This window comes from Rana temporaria, chromosome 7 (genome assembly GCF_905171775.1).
Source record: "Rana temporaria chromosome 7, aRanTem1.1, whole genome shotgun sequence".
Taxonomy (NCBI): Eukaryota; Metazoa; Chordata; class Amphibia; order Anura; family Ranidae; genus Rana; species Rana temporaria.
Genome location: NC_053495.1, coordinates 37,994,886 through 38,014,576, shown reverse-complemented (window position 1 = coordinate 38,014,576; position 19,691 = coordinate 37,994,886).

Sequence of the window (19,691 nt, the reverse complement as noted above, 5' to 3'; positions counted from 1 at the left end):
TTATTACAGGAGGCTCCCGATGTGGCTTTAATATCCATCAATCAAAATCCTTTAACAGAGGATGTCGGAGCTTTCACTCACTGGATGTAAACCCTTAACCACTTGCTTACTGGGCACATAAACCCCCTTCGTGCCCAGGCAAAATTTCAGTTTCCGGCACTGCGTCGCTTTAACTGACAATCGCGCGGTCGTGCGACGTGGCTTCCAAACAAAATTGACGTCCTTTTCCCCCCACAAATAGAGCTTTATTTTGGTGGTATTTGATCACCTCTGCGGTTTTTATTTTTTGCGCTATAAACAAAAAAAGAGCGACAATTTAAAAAATATATATTTTTTTTTTACTTGTTGTTTTACTTGTTGCTATAATAAATATCCCATTTTTTTTTTAAAACTATTTTTTTTCTCAGTTAATGCCGATACGTATTTTTGTAAAAAAAAAAAAAAAATCGCAATAAGCAACTGGTTTGCGCAAAAGTTATTGCGCCTACAATATAGGGGACAGAATTATGATTTTTTTTATGATTTTTTTTTTACTAGTAATGGCGGCGATCTGCGATTTTTATTGGGACTGCGATATTGCGACGGACATATCGGACACTTTTGACACAAATTTGGGACCATTCACATTTATACAGCGATCAGTGCTATAAAAATGCACTAATTACTGCATAAATGTGACTGGCAGGGAAGGGCTTAACACTAGGGGGTGAGGAAGGGGTTAAATGTATTCCCTGGGTGTGTTCTAACTGTGTGTGGAGGGGGGTCACTGGGGGAGGTGACCGATGCTGTGTCCCTATGTACAAGGGACACAGATCAGTCTCCTCTCTCTGACAGCGCGTGGAGCTCTGTGTTTACACACAGAGCTCCACGTCCCTGCTGTGTCACCGCCGATCACGTGTACTCGGCGGACATCGCGGCCACCAGGTACACGCATTGGCTCTTCAGCGATGCGCCGGGACAGTGTTTACCCACAGCGCGCCACCCAGTTGCGCACGCGGGTAATGCTTTTAAAAAGACGTCCACTTGGCACTTGAGAGCCGCGCTGTTGACGTCTTTTGTCAATAGTGCAGGTCTGAAGTGGTTAAGCCTCATACACACGATCGGACCTCCATCGGACAAATCCGTAGAATTTTGGTGATGGCCGTGAAGTTGTTCTGCATACAGACAGCAGAACTTTTTCAGCCAACATTTACGAAACTACGTTGTTTTTCAGCTCTTTAGCGTCACCCTTTGGGCAACTTCTGCTAATGTTGTCTGATGGTTAGCACTGGTTCGGAGCATGCGTGTTTGTACTTTGGATTTTAGTGCGACGGACATGTGTATACATGATCGGATAATCCGACGGAACACATTTTTTAGCTATGACTAAGCACTAGTTTCAGTGCGAAACGCGTCAACAGTCAGGTTTTATTTTATTTTGCTGTGACTTGTAGTGCTGTCCTTCTTTTAATAAAAGGCTACAATTTGTTCAGAGTGCGGCTGTCCAGAGACAATCTTTGTTCCTGCTTTGCTAAGTGCATTGCCTGCACCTGAGTTGTCTGCAACAGAGGATATTCATCTGGGTTCCCACCTGGAGCGGCTATTCCCTTTCCCGAAACACATTTGTTGTCGGGCAATTTGAGAGCATGGCTAACCGACATTTGTTGTCGGAAATTCCAACAACAATTGTCCGATGGAGCATACAGACGGTCGGATTATCCGACAAAACACGTCCATCGGACAATTGTTGTCGGAATATCCGATCGTGTGTACGGGCCGTAACATTAGGGTGACCACATTTCCAAACTACAATTCAGGGACACCCCCCTTCCCAAAAATCAGCTTGTGCTGTAACGAATCACAGCACAGTGATTGGACAGAGGAGGCGGGATTTAAAATTTCTCCAATCACAAGCAGGGGGCGGGGATTGTGCTCCTCCAGCCATTCCCGGCCAGGTCAAGTACTGTCAGTGAGTAAAGCGGTGATGTGGCAGACTTTTTTGGGGGCATCAGATTGGTCCGGGGGGGTGGCCGTGTCAGTTTTAGTCTGGGACACTATATTGTCCTGGAATGAAGGTGCCCGGGACAGACCTGCAAGCTGTCTTTAATTTCACAGTAGCCCAATCTCTGAAAAGTGTGTAGGCAGGTGCAGTCTATTTTCTCCACTGCAGGTGGCGCTTGACCACTTGCTTTCTGGGCACTTTCAGCGCTGTCACTCTTTGAATGACAATTGCGCGGTCATGCAACACTCTACCCAGATTACATTTTTATCATTTTTTTCACACAAATATATTTTGGTGGTATTTGATCACCACTGCGTTTTTTATGTTTTGTTAAAAAAAAAAGAAAATGAAAAACAAAACAGTTTTGTTATAAAATTTTGCAAACGGTAATTTTTCTCCTTCATTGATGTATGCTGATGAGGCTTCACTGATGGACACTGATAGGCCGCACTGATGGGCATTACTAGGTGGCACCAGGGGCGGACTGACAACTCATTGGGCCCCCGGGCAATAGAAGATTATGGGGCCCCCGGTCTTACAGATCGCCACCAAGCCAGGAGGCAGTGCAGAGGTGGGGCAGCTAAAATCTCTGGATTTTCACATAAAAAGCTTGTCGGTTTCGGACATATCAGGGACAGATGTAAAAAAAAAAAACACCGATTTTTACATACTGTCCCTGATTTTACTGAGCCTGGCAACCCTGATGGGCCCCCTAGTGGCATGGGGCCCTCGTGCAGTGCCCGAGTGCCTCAATGGTCAGTCGGCCCCTAGGTGGCATTGAAAGGCTGCACTGATAGGCACTGATAAGGCAGCACCAATAGGTGGCACTGGTGGGCACTGATGAGACTGCACTGGTGGGCACTGATAGGTGGCACTGATGGGTGCCACTGATGGGCATTGATAGGTGGCACTGAAGCACATTGATATGTGGCATTAAAGGGCACTGATAAGTGGCACTATTAGCTGGCACTGATGGGTGGCACTGATGGGCACTGGTAGGTAAGACTGATAGGCAACACTGCTAGCTGCCACTGATGAGGCACTGATTGGCACCACTGGTGGGCCTCTTCCTCTGACTGATTATTATAAAACTACTCCCAAACAGATTCACTTTCCACATGGACACAGACAAACAAACAGCTACAGTATATCTTCTGAATAACAAAAGGTAGGAATCTGCAACAAAGTTTGTTTAACTCCTTGCAATTGATCGCTGTTTTTCTCTTAGCAAAAGTGGAGTTACTATTTAAATGCCTTTCCCCCAAGTGGCGGCCACCTACCCAAATACAGTACTATAAACCCTGCTCCTGAGCTTGGTCTTCAAAAACGAGGACATCTAGAAGTTTTCTAGGAATTATTTTGAGATCAGGATGAAGCAGTGAGGTGGGCATGTGGATGAAGCGGTGAGGTGGGCATGTGGATGAAGCAGTGAGGTGGGCATGTGGATGAAGCAGTGAGGTGGGCATGTGGATGACGCAGTGAGGTGGGCATGTGGATGAAGCAGTGAGGTGGGCATGTGGATGAAGCAGTGAGGTGGGCATGTGGATGAAGCAGTGAGGTGGGCATGTGGATGAAGCGGTGGGGTGGGCATGTGGATGAAGCGGTGAGGTGGGCATGTGGATGAAGCAGTGAGGTGGGCATGTGGATGAAGCAGTGAGGTGGGCATGTGGATGAAGCAGTAAGGTGGGCATGTGGATGAAGCAGTAAGGTGGGCATGTGGATGAAGCAGTGAGGTGGGCATGTGGATGAAACAGTGAGGTGGGCATGTAGATGAAGCAGTGAGGTGGGCATGTGGATGAAGCAGTGAGGTGGGCATGTGGATGAAGCAGTGAGGTGGGCATGTGGATGAAGCAGTGAGGTGGGCATGTGGATGAAGCAGTGAGGTGGGCATGTGGATGAAGCAGTGAGGTGGGCATGTGGATGAAGCAGTGAGGTGGGCATGTAGATGAAGCAGTGAGGTGGGCATGTGATTTCTAGGACACAGGAGGTCCTCTGAGGGATTTCTCAGTAATCCAGGAATTTCTTTGGTACAGCACTGCCAGCCAAGATATCATTCCAGAAGATTAGAGCAGAATCTGGGATTTTGTGAAGCAAGAACAGCCATCCAATATGACAGAACCAGATATTCCTTCTGAGGGTGAAGGGTGTTCTTTCTTTTAATACATGCTAAGCTCCGCCCTCTCATTCATTGCTGAGTAATGCCATTTTTTAATTGGCGCCTCCTTGTCCTCCAGCTATTTCCTAAATACAAGTAAAGAGCTCTATGCCAGCAGGGGTTTGCCCCAAACATGTACAAACATCACAAGTAATTGGGACAAAGCTACGGGACATTAGCGGCTTTACAGATACCTGACAATATAATTAGAATATTAATTAAAGCTGAAGTTCAATCTGTTAATATTTTGCCTTCCCTGGTTTTTCCTCCCTCTTGGCAAACATGCTAATGACATTGTAAATTACATCTTTCCATTTCTATTACATGTCCTACTTTAGTTACATCATCGCTGGTTCCCTGTGCTACTCTATGCAATGCAGGCAAATCATGGCTGGTCAGAGTGGTTACATAGTTACATAGTTAGTCAGGCTGAAAAAAGACAGTCCATCCAGTTCAACCATAAAAAAATAAAAAATAAATAAAAATAATAACAATAATAATATCATACAATCCCATATACCCAATTCTATACCCACAGTTGATCCAGAGGAAGGCGAATAACCCCAGCAGAGCATGAGATCCAATTTGCTACAGCAGGGAAAAAAATCCTTCCTGATCCCCCGAGAGGCAATCGGATTTTCCCCGGATCAACTTTACCTATAAATGTCAGTACTCAGTTATATTCTGTACATCTAGGAAAGTATCCAGGCCTTTCTTAACCACTTAAGCCCCGGACCTTTAGGCAGCTAAATGCCCAGGCCAGGTTTTGCGATTTGGCACTGCGCCGCTTTAACAGACAATTGCGCGGTCGTGCGACGTGGCTCCCAAACATGTCGTGACTGCGACATTATGGCGGACACTTCGGACAATTTTGACACATTTTTGGGACCATTGTCATTTTCACAGCAAAAAATGCATTTAAATTGCATTGTTTATTGTGAAAATGACAGTTGCAGTTTGGGAGTTAACCACAGGGGGCGCTGTAGGAGTTAGGGTTCACTTAGTGCAGTGTTTCTCAATTCCAGTCCTCAGGCCCCCCCAACAGGTCAGGTTTTCAGGATTTCCATTATTTTGCACAGGTGATTTGATCAGTTTCACTGCCTTAGTAATCACCACAGCCTTTTCATCTGAGGGAAATCCTGAAAACCTGACCTGTTGGGGGGGCCTGAGGACTGGAATTGAGAAACACTGACTTAGTGTGTGTTTACAACTGTAGGGGGGTGTGGCTGTAGGACTGACGTCATCGATCGAGTCTCCCTTATAAAAGGGATCACTCGATCGATGCAGCGCCATAGTGAAGCACGGGGAAGCCGTGTTTACATACGGCTCTCCCCGTTCTTCAGCTCCGGGGAGCGATCGCGACGGAGCTGCTATAAACGAATAGCCGCGCCGTCGTCCCCGATCGCTCCCCGAGGGAACCCGACCGCCGCATGTAGCGGGCGGGGTCCCGATCGGACCCCCCACCCGCTAGAAGGCAAGGACGTACATGTACGCCCATTTGCCTGTACGTGCCATTCTGTGGACGTACATTTACATGCGGCGGTCGGGAAGTGGTTAACCACTTAACCCCCGAACCATATTGCTGGTTAAAGACCAGAGCACTTTTTGCGATTCGGCACTCCATCGTTTTAACTGACAATTGCGCGGTCGTGCGACGTGGCTCCCAAACAAAATTGGCGTCCTTTTCTCCCCACAAATAGAGCTTTCTTTTGGTGGTATTTGATCACCTCTGCGGTTTTTAGTTTTTGCGCTATAAACAAAAATAGAGCGACAATTTTGAAAAAAATGTATATTTAATGAATATTCACCAAAAATATATAAAAAAGCATTTTTTCCCTCAGTTTAGGCCGATACGTATTCTTCTACATATTTTTTGTAAAAAAAATCGCAATAAGCGTTTATTGATTGGTTTGTGCAAGAGTTATAGCGTTTATAAAATAGGGGGTATTTTTATGTCATTTTTATTAATATATTTGTTTTACTAGTATGGCGGCGATCAGCGATTTTTTTCGGTACTGCAATATTATGGCGAACACTTCGGACACTTTTGACCCATTTTTGGGACCATTGGCATTTTTATAGCGATCAGTGCTATAAAAATGCATTGGATTACTACAAAAATGCCACTGGCAGTGAAGGGTTTAACACTAGGGGGCGAGGAAGGGGTTAAAGCGGGGGTTCACCCTTAGAGGGCACTTTTCCCCCTTAGATTCCTGCTCGTTATTACTAGGGGAATCGGCTATTTATTTTAAAATATGTGCAGTACTTACCCGTTTACGAGACGCATCCTCTCCGTCGCTTCCGGGTATGGGCTTCGGGAATGGGCGTTCCTTCTTGATTGACAGGTTTCCGAGAGGCTTCCGACGGTCGCATCCATCGCGTCACGATTTTCCGAAAGAAGCCGAACGTCGGTGCGCAGGCGCAGTATAGAGCCGCACCGACGTTCGGCTTCTTTCGGCTACGAGTGACGCGATGGATGCGACCGTCGGATGCCTCTCGGAAGAATGTCAATCAAGAAGGAACGCCCGCTCCCGAAGACCCATACCCGGAAGCGACGGAAGAAGATGCAGCTCGAAAACGGGTAAGTACTGCACATATTTTAATATAAATAGCCGATTCCCCTAGACCGAACGAGCAGGAAGCTAAGGGGAGATTTTTTTTTTTTTTTTAAATGGGTGAACTCCCGCTTTAAGTATGTTCCCTGGGTGTGTTCTAACTGTAGGGGGGGGGTGGCCTCACTAGGGGAAATCACTGATCTTCTGTTCATACATTGTATGAACAGAGCATCAGCATTTCCCCCCCTGACAGGAGGACACACAGCTCCCGGTCCCCGCTCTGTAACGAGCGATCGCGTGTGCCCGGCGGCGATCGCGCCCACCGGGCATGCGCACGGGAGTCGGGGGAGAGCGGGGGCGCCCCTAGTGGCCTGCGCAAGAGCAGACGTATAGCTACAAGCTCTCGCGCAGGGGAGTAGTTAAAGCAATCTACTGATCTGGCCAGAACTACCTCTGGAGGGAGTCTATTCCACATTTTCACAGCTCTAATGCCCTGTACACACGATCGGTTCATCCGATTAAAACGGTCTGATGGATTTTTTCATCAGATATCCGATGAAGCTGACTTTCATCAGTCTTGCCTACACACCATCGGTTAAAAAAACGATCGTGTCAGAACGCGGTGACGTAAAACACGACGACGTGCAGAGAAAAATGAAGTTCAATGCTTCCAAGCATGCGTCGACTTGATTCTGAGCATGCCTGGATTTTTGACCGATGGATTTCCCCACAGACGATCGTTTTTTTCTATCGGTTTTTTAACCATCAGATCATTTTAAAACAGGTTCTAAGTTTTTTGGGCAGCAGGGAGAAACGTATGGTGCACAGGGAGGGTGATCGGTGCGGCATAAAACATTCATGCTTCAAGTGGTGCTAAACGCAAAAGCAAACATTTCCTGTATTGCCACTTACCAATTCTTAGATGTGATGGCTATCAACTAGTGATCCAGCCAGTAAGTCTGTTGTTTTTCTACAGAACAAGGTCTCCTATAGTTGTAGCAGTTAGAGGGTTGAGACAAACCATTTACCACTGACAAGGCTGCTTACGATGATCAACTTTTATTTATTCATGTAAAGCCTTTATTCCAAAAGGAACAGAACTGTTTGCTGTAAGTGCAGTGTTAGCTAGAGTTTGGCTTCAATTTGTTAGTTTAGGTAAATCTGCTAGTACATCTAACACTCCCCTCCCCCCAGACTGACAATGCTGCCGTCCCAAGGTGTCTGTGTTTCTCCTTTACCCAGAGTGGGGGAGGGGGGGGGGGCGCTCTAATGCAGGAGGTATGTAACTGGGCACCTGGTGAAAACAGAGAAAAAAGCCTAAAAAAATCAAACAAATAAAGATCTAATTTGGTTTTGGATTTATGTTACTTTCATTCTCAGAAGAATCTTCCTCTGGTGAAATGTTACAATTTATTTCCATTTTTAAGCTCAAGGCAGAACATTTCCACACCGATACATTGTATACTTTCCCAGGGCAGAGGTCACCTCATTGTTACTAAAATATCATCGGCCTGGACCTGAGATAAAGGAAAATGCTTGTGCGTGTTTATTTGTCTTGACTTTAATGATTTATATATGTTTTTTCTATCTTTGCTGTATTTACCTCGCATTTGATATTTTATTTTAATGAATTGACTCTTTTATTATCTCATGCAATATCCCCCCCCAAAATAAATAAATACAAATAAAACACAAAAATTGCATGCAATATATGTTAGTAAATTGACTCCATGTATGTTTTAAGAGCAGTGGCGAATGGTGCTCACAATTCTTTTTTTTTTTTTGGGGGGTGCAAACAAACGGAAAGAAAAACCCCCATCATTTGCAGCCACTGTGACATCAAACGCAGCTACTGTATCCATCAATTGCTGTCAGTGTGCCCATCAATTGCCGCTACTGTGTTCATTAATTGCTGCCAGTGTGCCCATCAATTGCTGCCAGTGTAACCATCAACTGCTGCCAGTGTGCCCATCAATTGCCGCTACTGAGTTCATTAATTGCAGCCAGTGTGCCCATCAATTGCTGCCACTGTGCCCATCAATTGCTGACACTGTGCCCATCAATTTCCACTACTGTGCCCATAAATTGCTGACACTGCCCATCAATTGCTACTAGTGTGCCCATGAATTGCCGCTACTGTGCCCATCAATTGCTGCCAGTATACCCATAAATCGCAGCCACTGTGCCATCAAACGCAGCTACTGTATCCATCAATTGCTTCCAGTGTGCCCATCAATTGCTGCTACCGTGTTCATTAATTGCTGCCAGTGTGCCCATCAATTGCTGCCAGTGTGCCCATCAATTGCCGCTACTGAGTTCATTAATTGCTGCCAGTGTGCCCATCAATTGCTGCCACTGTGCCCATCAATTGCCGCTACTGTGCCCATCAATTGCTGACACTGTGCCCATCAATTGCTTCCAGTGTGCCCATCAATTGCTGACACTGTGCCCATCAATTGCTGCTAGTGTGCCCATCAATTGCCACTACTGTGCCCATCAATTGCTTCCAGTGTGCCCATCAATTGCTGACACTGTGCCCATCAATTGCTGCTAGTGTGCCCATCAATTGCTGCTAGTGTGCCCATCAATTGCCGCTACCGTGTCTATCAAATGCTGCCAGTGTGCATCCCCCGCCCGCCCAGCACCCTGTGCTGACAGATGTTTTACCATGTGATAAAATGCTGTCACCGCACAGTGTGGATTGGCCCTTAAACTCAATAGGGGCTTAACTTTCCCACAGTCCTGTGTTTACTTTATTATTTTGGTATGTTGCTATGGTATGATGGGTGTTAATGGGTGTACAATCACATCGTCTTTATTGTGTCCTTACATTGGTCCAGCTTGGCACAATATATAAGTATACATATCTCAAAGCTGAGGGGCCGCTGAGGAAGCGGACAATCATTGTAGTAGTCATTGTTACAGTGATAGTTGTGATCTTCTGGGTCTTGTGCCAAGTGGATTCCCCTCTGCACACTGCCCACAGGGGGTTGCTCACTTGGCACTGCCACCATTCTTAGAATGCCGTTTTTTTCACTGAGTACAAGTACATATCCCCTTCCACCGCTTTTTAAAGAGATCCAGTGGCTAATGAGCTGCTCCGACCGCTTTCATTAGAAAGCCAGCCACTGGCTTAGCTGACCGTATTGTGATCAGCAAGTGGCTATAACTTTAATAAATCAACTTCTGTAAGTAACCCCAAAAAATATGCCCAGAAACATACCCAAATCCACAGCTCTGCTCACGACTCGCCCCTCCTGTACATGGCCAAGCTGGGTGGCAGCCACTGTAGCCCATCTCCTTTTCCAATCAGAAATATGATAAAATGTATCAGCTCTTCGCTCATCTTGCCGTATTTATAAGTTATCCAAAATATGACTGCAAGCAGCAACGTCTCCACCTGGGAACCAACCTTCCTTGACACAAAAGATAGGACAAGACTATCCTTGTTGATAAAAAAAGGTAAACCCGTGTTCACTATCTGTGCCTAATGGTGTGCAAGGTACATGGGAAAAAAATAAAAAAATGTTTTTCTAGCATATGATTGGCTGTTTAAATTGAACCAGCTTCGCCTCATTTACTAGGATTTACTTTGCAAGTGAGCACCCTCTAAATCAGGGATCTCAAACTGGCAACTCGGTCCGAAGCTCTGTAAACGCGCCCGCGGGACCCGATCGCCGCCGGTGTCCCACGATCGGGTCACAGGAGCTGAAGAACGGGGAGAGGTGAGTGTAAACAAACCTTCCCCGTTCTTCTCTGTGGCTTGTCACTGATCGTCTGTTCCCGGTCATAGGGAACGACGATCGGTGACATCACATGTCCAGACACACCCCCCTACAGTAAGAAACACACAATAGGACACACTTAATCCCTTAGCGCTCCCTAGTGGTTAACCCCTTCACTGCCATTGTTATTCTCACAGTAATCAGTGCATTTTTATAGCACTTTTCGCTGTGAAAATGACAATGGTCTCAAAAATGTGTTAAAAGTGTCCGATGTGTCTGCCATAATGTCGCAGTCACAAAAAAAAAAAAACGCTGATCGCCACCATTTGTAGTAAAAAAATAATTATTAATAAAAATGCCATAAAACTATCCCCTATTTTGTAAATGCTATTAATTTTGCGCAAACCAATCGATAAACGCTTATTGCGTTTTTTTTACCAAAAATATGTAGAAGAATACGTATCGGCCTAAACCGAGGAAAAAAAAAAGTTTTTTTTATATCTTTTTGGGGGATATTTTTTATAGCAAAAAGTAAAAAATATTGTTTTTTTTTTCAAAATTGTCGCTCTTTTTCTGTTTATAGCGCAAAAACTAGAAACTGCAGAGGTGATCAAATACCACCAAAAGAAAGCTCTATTTGTGGGAAAAAAGGATGCCAATTTTGTTTGGGAGCCACGTCGCACGACCGCGCAATTGTCGGTTAAAGCGACGCAGTGCCGAATCGCAAAAAGGGGCCTGGTCCTTTACCTGCATAATGGTCCGGGTGGTTAATGCATTCTATGCATTAAGATAAAAAGCATTCTGTGTGTAGCAGCTTCCCTCAGCCCACCTAACACTTACCTGAGTCCCATCTCTATCCACGAGTTTGGGATGTGGCAGCAAGTCTCAGGATTAACCGAAGCTCAATTTAGTTTCTCTTTCATAATTTTCTCATCTCTTTCCACGAGTGTCTTAATCATCCGAAATTCTTCTTCCTGATTGGCTGAGACACAGCTCCGGCAGCTGTCAATCAAAGTCAGCTAGCCAATCAGGGGGGAAAAGGGGGCGGGAATGGGTCGAGGCTCAGTGTCTGAATGGACACGAGGAGCTGTGGCTCGGCTCGGGTGCACTGAACAGGAGGGAGGGGCCAGGAGCACAGAAGAGGGACCCGAGAAGAGGAGGATCTGGGCTGCTCTGTGAAAATCCAGGTAAGTATAGCATGCCCAATGATGACCATCAATGGGAGTGGGTGATTGTTATTGGGTATGGAGGCCAACATCATATATTGTCTTGTAAAATTGATGTTTTTGTGATGCATTTAAAGTTATTGCTATGTTTCTAATTGTATTTCGCTCTATACAGTACGACATCCAATTGTCCTCAAACATCCCCCGAGGAAGCCCCAAGTGGCGAAACATGTCGGGATAAGTCACTCCAACGCCATTGTCGAGTGACCAATTTTTCTATTAATTTAGACTGTGGGTGTTATCTTGTACTTGCAAACTTTATGCATCGCCAAACCTTTTTAACTCTGTTTTATGTAATAAAAACCTTGTTACATATTGTAATTTTGAAACGTTTTTTCTTTGCTGGCACCCCCAAAAAACTTCCCTTTGTCTATACATATCTACAGGGATGTTGGTGCCACTTCTTTGACACTGTCGCCCATCCATATCACCACCCTCTACTACAACACGTTTGTTATTTTTATAGGGGGAAAAAAAGACTTTACAAATCACTTTAAACTGCATTTTTAACAAAATATTTGCCAGAAATAATTGCTCAACAAAAGTAAGAAAAACCTTCTTTTATTGTACAGGAATGAAGACATTGTGACACATTACATTGCTTCAATATTAACATATCTCATCTAATTTATAAAATAAATGTACATTTTACAACTTGCTACAGCCTGTTACAGCTACAATATTTACAAAAACTCAAACAGAAAAAAAAATAAAAAAAAAATATCAAAACTGGGCAAACTTCGCTCACTGGGCCAAATCATATACACTGCTAAAGGCTCCAGGTGTTAGCAGTGTATGCCGAGACTTGTAGTACCACAATAACTTCAGACATTCCGACTTCTCACAGGTGCCAATGTGTAAAATGCAAACATCTACGATCTGCTAAAATGGGAGAATTCCACAATAAAATGGGACCGTTTGATAAGAACATGTTCGTACTTGGGCATAGGTTCACTTTAAGGGCCCATTTACACTTCTATGGTCCATTGCAGTGCACGTTTAGTATAAACGGACTGCCAACGCACCTCTTTTATTTTATTTTATCAGTACCGCAATAGTCCAACCGCGCCCCCCCTTCTATTTGGCTCTTTGGTTTGGGGACCTTAGACCCAATCTTTCTATACCTAATCTCTGGATGATGGTACATTTTATTATATTATTTATGTATTCCTATTTTAGAGGCAATATTTTTCATGCCAACGCACCTCAATGGAAAAATAATGTACATGCGCCCTTTTTCCCCAACTCCAAGCAATGCACAATGGTGGCCACACATTGGGCATTTACAAAGAATGGCACTAACATTAGCATAACAGTTGTGAACTGGAATATTACTCACCGAATTACAAACAAAAGGAGGGAAACACAGTTTTGCTCTAAATCAGGGATATTCAATTAACGGACCTCCAGCTGTTGCAAAACTACAAGTCCCATCATGCCTCTGCCTCTGGGTGTCATGCTTGTGGCTGTCAGAGTCTTGCTATGCCTCATGGGACTTGTAGTTTTGCAAGAGCTGGAGGTCCGCTAATTGCATATCCCTGGTCTAAATCATCATTATAAAGCTTAAGGCCCGGATTCACAAAGCACTTACGCCAACGTATCTAGATATATGCCGCATAAGTGTAACTATGTGCTGTCTTATCTGTGCGCCGTGCCCACAGAACTAGATACGCCTGAAAATAGGCCTCTTCCGACCGACGTAACTTTCCTACGCCGGCGTATCGTGGGCGCATATTTACGCTGGCCGCCTCATTGCAAATATGCAAATGAGGGAGATACGTCGATTAATGAACGTAGTTGCGCCCGGCGCATAATATACGCGGTTTACGTAGGTCGTACGCCCGACGTAAAGTTATTCCCCATCTATGAGGCACAACTCATGCAAAGGTATGGACCAGGGAACAGCCGTCGTATTATACGTAGTAGTACGTGAATAGGGCTGGGCGTAGGTTACGTAACAAGTCGTAGGCAGTGATTCGACGTAACTTAGGCAGTTGTTTTGACGTGCATGCGCACTGGGATAAGTCCACGGGACGGCGCATGAGCCGTACGTTAATCGTCTCTTTACGACGCTCAGTCCATCATTTACATGGGGTCACGCCTCATTAGCATGGCTCACGCCCACTGCCACTTACGACGAGTTACGCCGAGGGAACCCAGCATAGATTTGGGAGCAAGTGCTTTGTGAATACTGTGCTCGCCGCTCTGCGCTACGTCGGCGTAGCGTAAATTTGATACGCTACGCCAGCATAACTATGCGCCGCTGTGTGTGAATCCGGGCCTTAGTGGCCACTTATGACCACAAGTTAGCTCAGGGTGCAATATATGATATGACCACTAGAGGGCAGTGTGGATATATTTATATTGCTGTTCTACTTTGCCTTGGTAAGGCACTTTTCTGGCAATGTGCTGATGATTTGTTAAGCTGGAAGTTTTTCAAAATGTAATCAAACTGCAATCAGGAGAGTCAGGACGCCCACTAACACACAGCTCCTTTCTCTATCTGCAATGTAGAGAGCGTCCTGACTCTCCTGTAGTCCAAGGGAGGGGGCGAGCACGACACTCCACACCAGGGAGAAAGCCTTGCATTACTGTGTGGAGTTACAGACAGAAGAACAGGAAGTGAGGATTTCTCAGAAGAAATAAGGACATTTAAAAGCAAAATGGAAGGATGAGGTAAGTGAAGGAGGACTGCACTAAGGTAAAGGAAGCTATTTAGGGGAAAAAATTTACATTTACATCCCCTTTAAGGGAAAAAAGTTCTTTAGAAATCTTCATAGGAGTTCAATAACATGGTTTTTATTATAAGCCACGCTTGCGTTTGAGAAATGTGTAATTTAGTAAACCTAAATTGTCTTTAAAATCACTAAATCCTGAACCTTTGCCTTCCTTAGTAACCTTCCCGCTGTGAAATAGCCGACTACGTATGTCACAATGTTCAAAAGAAGAGCAAACTTTTCTTGCTTTGATTTAGCAGGACTCGCAGAGGGTTAATGGGGGCAAACAATAAGGTTCTTTGAAAAACAATCAGCCCCGTACAATTCAGTCCACAGACTGCACAATCTTACAAGCATTCGTTTGAAAGAATGTAGAAAAAAAATGATGTATCTGAAAATGTTTTATGAAAACCTCCATTTGCCATTTTGGAGTGCATTACTGGTTATGAACACTAGAGGGCAGCATTGTTACTCATAATGACTGTCCTTTTAAAGTATCTTTTTTAAATCCTCTTAATCACCAAATATTGGACAGAATGTTTTACTCCAAATAAAAGAATACAAATTATCAGCAGATTTTACATCGTTACCCAGCACTCCACATCCCTCAGTCACTGACCTCACATTCCACCAAGCTTGCATCTGGCAATGGTACAATAATAAGAGAAGGAATCTGATAAAAGACACGGAAATCTACATAGAGAAGGGCAGATGCCGGGTGATCTATGATCAGACTGAATACATCCTGTTTATTCTGAGCTATTCTCCTTCAATACGCATTAGCAAAATGGAGCATAATGTGCAGAAAAACCGTAAAAATCTTTTTATTTTTTAGGCAGGACTTTGATACGCTTCCTATTCAATAATCAGAACTCCTTTAGGGCTCCTTCACAGAGGCAGAAAAGAAAAAGGCTGTGTGTAGATGAGTACTGTGCATAGTTTTGTGCGCATCTAAACGCAGCACCAGGCACACAGCTGTGCCCATCTGCATTTAGCTGCGCAGAAAAAAGTGGGACACTTCTGCATCCAGGGCCGCACAGATCTAAACGCGCATGCGCGCAAATGTGTACCTTTCATTTGCATGAAAGAAGCTTAATTGAACAAGCGGATGTTAGAGGTTGATTGGCTACCATGTATACAGGGGCGGACTGACAACTCATGGGGCCCCCGGGCAATAGGAGATTACGGGGCCCCCGGGCAATAGGAGATTATGGGGCCACACAGTATACACACACATACAGTATACATACACAGACACACATACAGTATACACACACACAGTATACATACACTATACATACACACACAGTATACATACTAAGAATACATACACAGACACACACAGTATACACACATACAGTATACATACTAAGTATACATACACAGACACACATACAGTATACATATACACATACACACATACAGTATACATACACAGACACACACAGTGTACACACATACAGTATACATACACAGACACACACACAGTGTACACACATACACAGACACACACATACAGTATACATACACAGACACACACAGTATACACATACACAGTATACACATAGACAGACACACACAGTATACACAGACACACACACACACACACACACAGTATACACACACACAGTATACATACACACATACAGTATACATACACAGTAAACACACAGTATACACACGTACAGAATATATACACAGTATACATACACAGACACGCACAGTATACATGCACTATACATACACAGTATACAGACACACAGTATACATATACACAGACACACACAGTATACATACACAGACACACACAGTATACATACACAGACACACACAGTATACATACACAGACACACACAGTATACATACACAGACACACACATACACACTTTATACACACATACAGTATATATACACAGACACACACAGTATACATACACAGAATACACATACACAGACACACACACATACAGTATACATACACAGACACACACACATACAGTATACATACACAGACACACACAGTATACATACACACATACAGTATACATACATACACAGTAAACACACACAGTATACACACACATACAGTATACATACACAGACACACACAGTATACATGCACAGTAAACACACACAGACACACACAGAATACACATACACACACTGAAAAGGTACTAGAGAGGCGGGGCAGCTATAATCCTGGGATTAAAAAAAAAAAAAAAACAACAACATATTTTGACATACTGTCCCTGGTTTTACTGAGGCTGGCAACCCTGATGGGGCCCCCTAGTGGCATGGGGCCCTCGGGAAGTGCCCGAATGGTCAGTCCGCCCCTGTATGTACAGTTCCAGATTTTTCCCTCTCCAGTTTTAGTAAATCTACAGCAGTGATACCTGTACACACTTTGCTAAATGACCATAAAAAAAAAGTGTACCCATCTGCTTAGAATGCCATCACTAACACTGATGTCACCAAGTGGCAGAAAGTTGAATGAATTCAATATAGTTAATGTATTTCAGCATTAAAATAATTGCCATCATTAGGACAATTTAAAAGAATCAACATAGAAAGCCGCAGAGTGTGTGCATTTGGGAAAGCTGGACTATTGTCTATTCTAAGCGAATTTAGATTTAGGCTGCTTTCACACTGAGGCGTGCAGCCGCGGTGACGGTATAGCCACGCTATTTGTAGCGCGGCTATACCGTCGTATTTACCGCGATATTCGGGCGCTACCGGTGAGGTTTTAACCCCCGCTAGCGGCCGAAAAAGGGTTAATACCGCCGCGCTTTCCCATTGATTTCAATGGGAAGGCGCGGTATAGGAGCGGTGAACACACCGCTCCTATACCGCGGTAATGATGCGGCTAGCAGGACTTTTGGAGCGCTCCTGCTAGCGCACCGCTTCAATGTGAAAGCCTTCAGGCTTTCACATTGAACACTACAGGGCAGGTTTTTTCATGCGGTATAGCAGCGTTATTTTTAGCGCTGTACCGCATGAAAAACGCCTCAATGTGAAAGGGGCCTTAGTGTCTGAACAGCAAAGGGAATCTGCTAAGCTGATAAGGTTTATTATTCTGTGAACCAAAACTTTTATAAATTATATTTACAATTATTACACAATTTACCTTAAAAACGTACATTTTGACTGTTTATAGTAATGGCGATTGTGAACACACTGCAATTATTCATATAATAGGTTGATTTACTAAAGGCAAATAGACTGCATTCTGCATACGCAGTTGCTCCAGAGCTTAGTAAACCAGGGGGAAGCTCTGCTGATTTCCATCATCCAATCATGTGTAAAGCAAAAATGTTTTTTTCCCCCTAGCATGTGATTGGGTGTTCTTTGCAAAGTGAAACTTCTCCTCATTTACTAAGCTCTGGAGCAGGGGTGTCAAACTCAATTTCATTGTGGGCCGCATCAGCATTATGATTGCCCTCAAAAGGGCCAGTAGTATCTGTAAGATTAGGGGCCAGAGCATCCCCTCCCCATATATTAGATGTCAAGAGCCACCCCACCAGCAGAAGTTGAGCCCCCCACTCTGCCTTACATCACAATGCCTTATGCAAGAAGATGGATGCATTGTTTGAAAGCAAAAAGTAAGGGTCTGGAGGAGGACCAGAGGAGGGCTGGAGCTCTCCTGCAACCGCAGGAGAGGTGCGAGGGCCACATGAAATGGCCTGCAGGGCCTTGTGTTTGACACCTGTGCTCTGGAGCAACTGCACTTGCAAAGTGCACCCTCTATTTGTCTTTAGTAAATCCAACCCAATGTGTTTAAAAAAAATAATAATTCCAATTGGGCTTAAAGGAGAAGTTCACCTTTTAAAAAGGAGCGCAAAGCAGGAGAGGCTCGTGCATTTTTTGGCTCCGGTTTCAAGTCCAAATTCAGGCAAAAATTCTGACCGAATTTGGACCAGACCCCCTGCTGTGCTCCACTTCTTACACAAGCACAGTTCTGATTGGCTCTCTAGTATTGCATCACATGATCAATGTAGCTCTTGATCCTTAATAAAGAAAACCATCACACTTATCTGATTTCTCATTGTGGAACTACAAGGCTCAGCATTCCGTACCAGTTAACCAGAGAATCAAAGATTGTACCCAATTCTGTGTCATGGTGCCATCCCGCGAGCTCACCAGCAAGCTTAAATCCTTTTAGAAAAACACTGTGATGCCACTATTAATGCCAGTCTTGTTATGTGCCATACAAGACAGGTAACATATCTTACAATTCATCCGACTTGGGGATTTAGAAGGTGCTTACAGACTGGTGCTAGAGGTAAGCCTCGTACACACGATCGGATTTCCCGACAACAATTGTGTGATGGCAGGTTTTTTTGTCGGATAATCCGGCCATCTGTATGCTCCATTTGTTGTCGGAATTTCCGCCAACAAATGTTTTATAGCCATGCTCTCAAATTTTACGACAACGAATGCGTTCCGTCGGATTATCCGCCGTACTATCGCAGTCCTGACAAAAATCGCAGATCTCTGCTATTACTAGTAAAAAAAAAAAATACATATTTTTTCATAATTCTATCCCCTATTTTGTAGGCGCTATAACTTTTGCGCAAACCAATCACTATTTGCTCATTGCGATTTTTTTACCAAAAATATGTAGAATACGTATCGGCCTAAACTGAGAATTTTTTTTTTTTTTAATTAAGATATTTATTATAGCAAAAAGTTAAAACATAATGGGGTAGATTCAGTAACATCTGCGCTTTTTTTTACGTAGGCGCAGGGCACCGTTTTTGCCCTGCGCCCCCGCAAATTTTCTGCGCTACCCGCGATTCACGGAGCAGTAGCTCCGTAAATTGCGTGTGCGCTCCGGCAAAATGCCCGGCGTAAGCGCAAGCAATTTAAATGATCCCGTAGGGGGCGGGAATCATTTAAATTAGGCGCATTCCCGCGCCGAGCGTAGAGCGCATGCTCCGTCGGGAAACTTTCCCGACATGCATGGCGGTAAATGACGTCGCAAGGACGTCATTTGCTTCAAAGTGAATGTGAATGGCGTCCAGCGCCATTCACTTACGCAAACTACGTAAATTTTAAATTTCGCGACGCGGGAACGACGGGTATACGTAACATTGGCTGCCCCTGCTAATAGCAGGTGCAGCGTTACGCGAAAACCGCAATACGCAAACGACGTAAACTGCGTACACAGGGCTCGTGCAACGTTGTGAATCGGCGTTAGTATGCAATTTGCATACTATACGCTGAGCACAACGGGAACGCCACCTAGCGGCCAACGCAAGAATGCAGCCTAAGATATGCGGGCATAAGAGCCTTATGCCACGCATATCTTAGGCTGCAGTCGGCGTAACGAGGT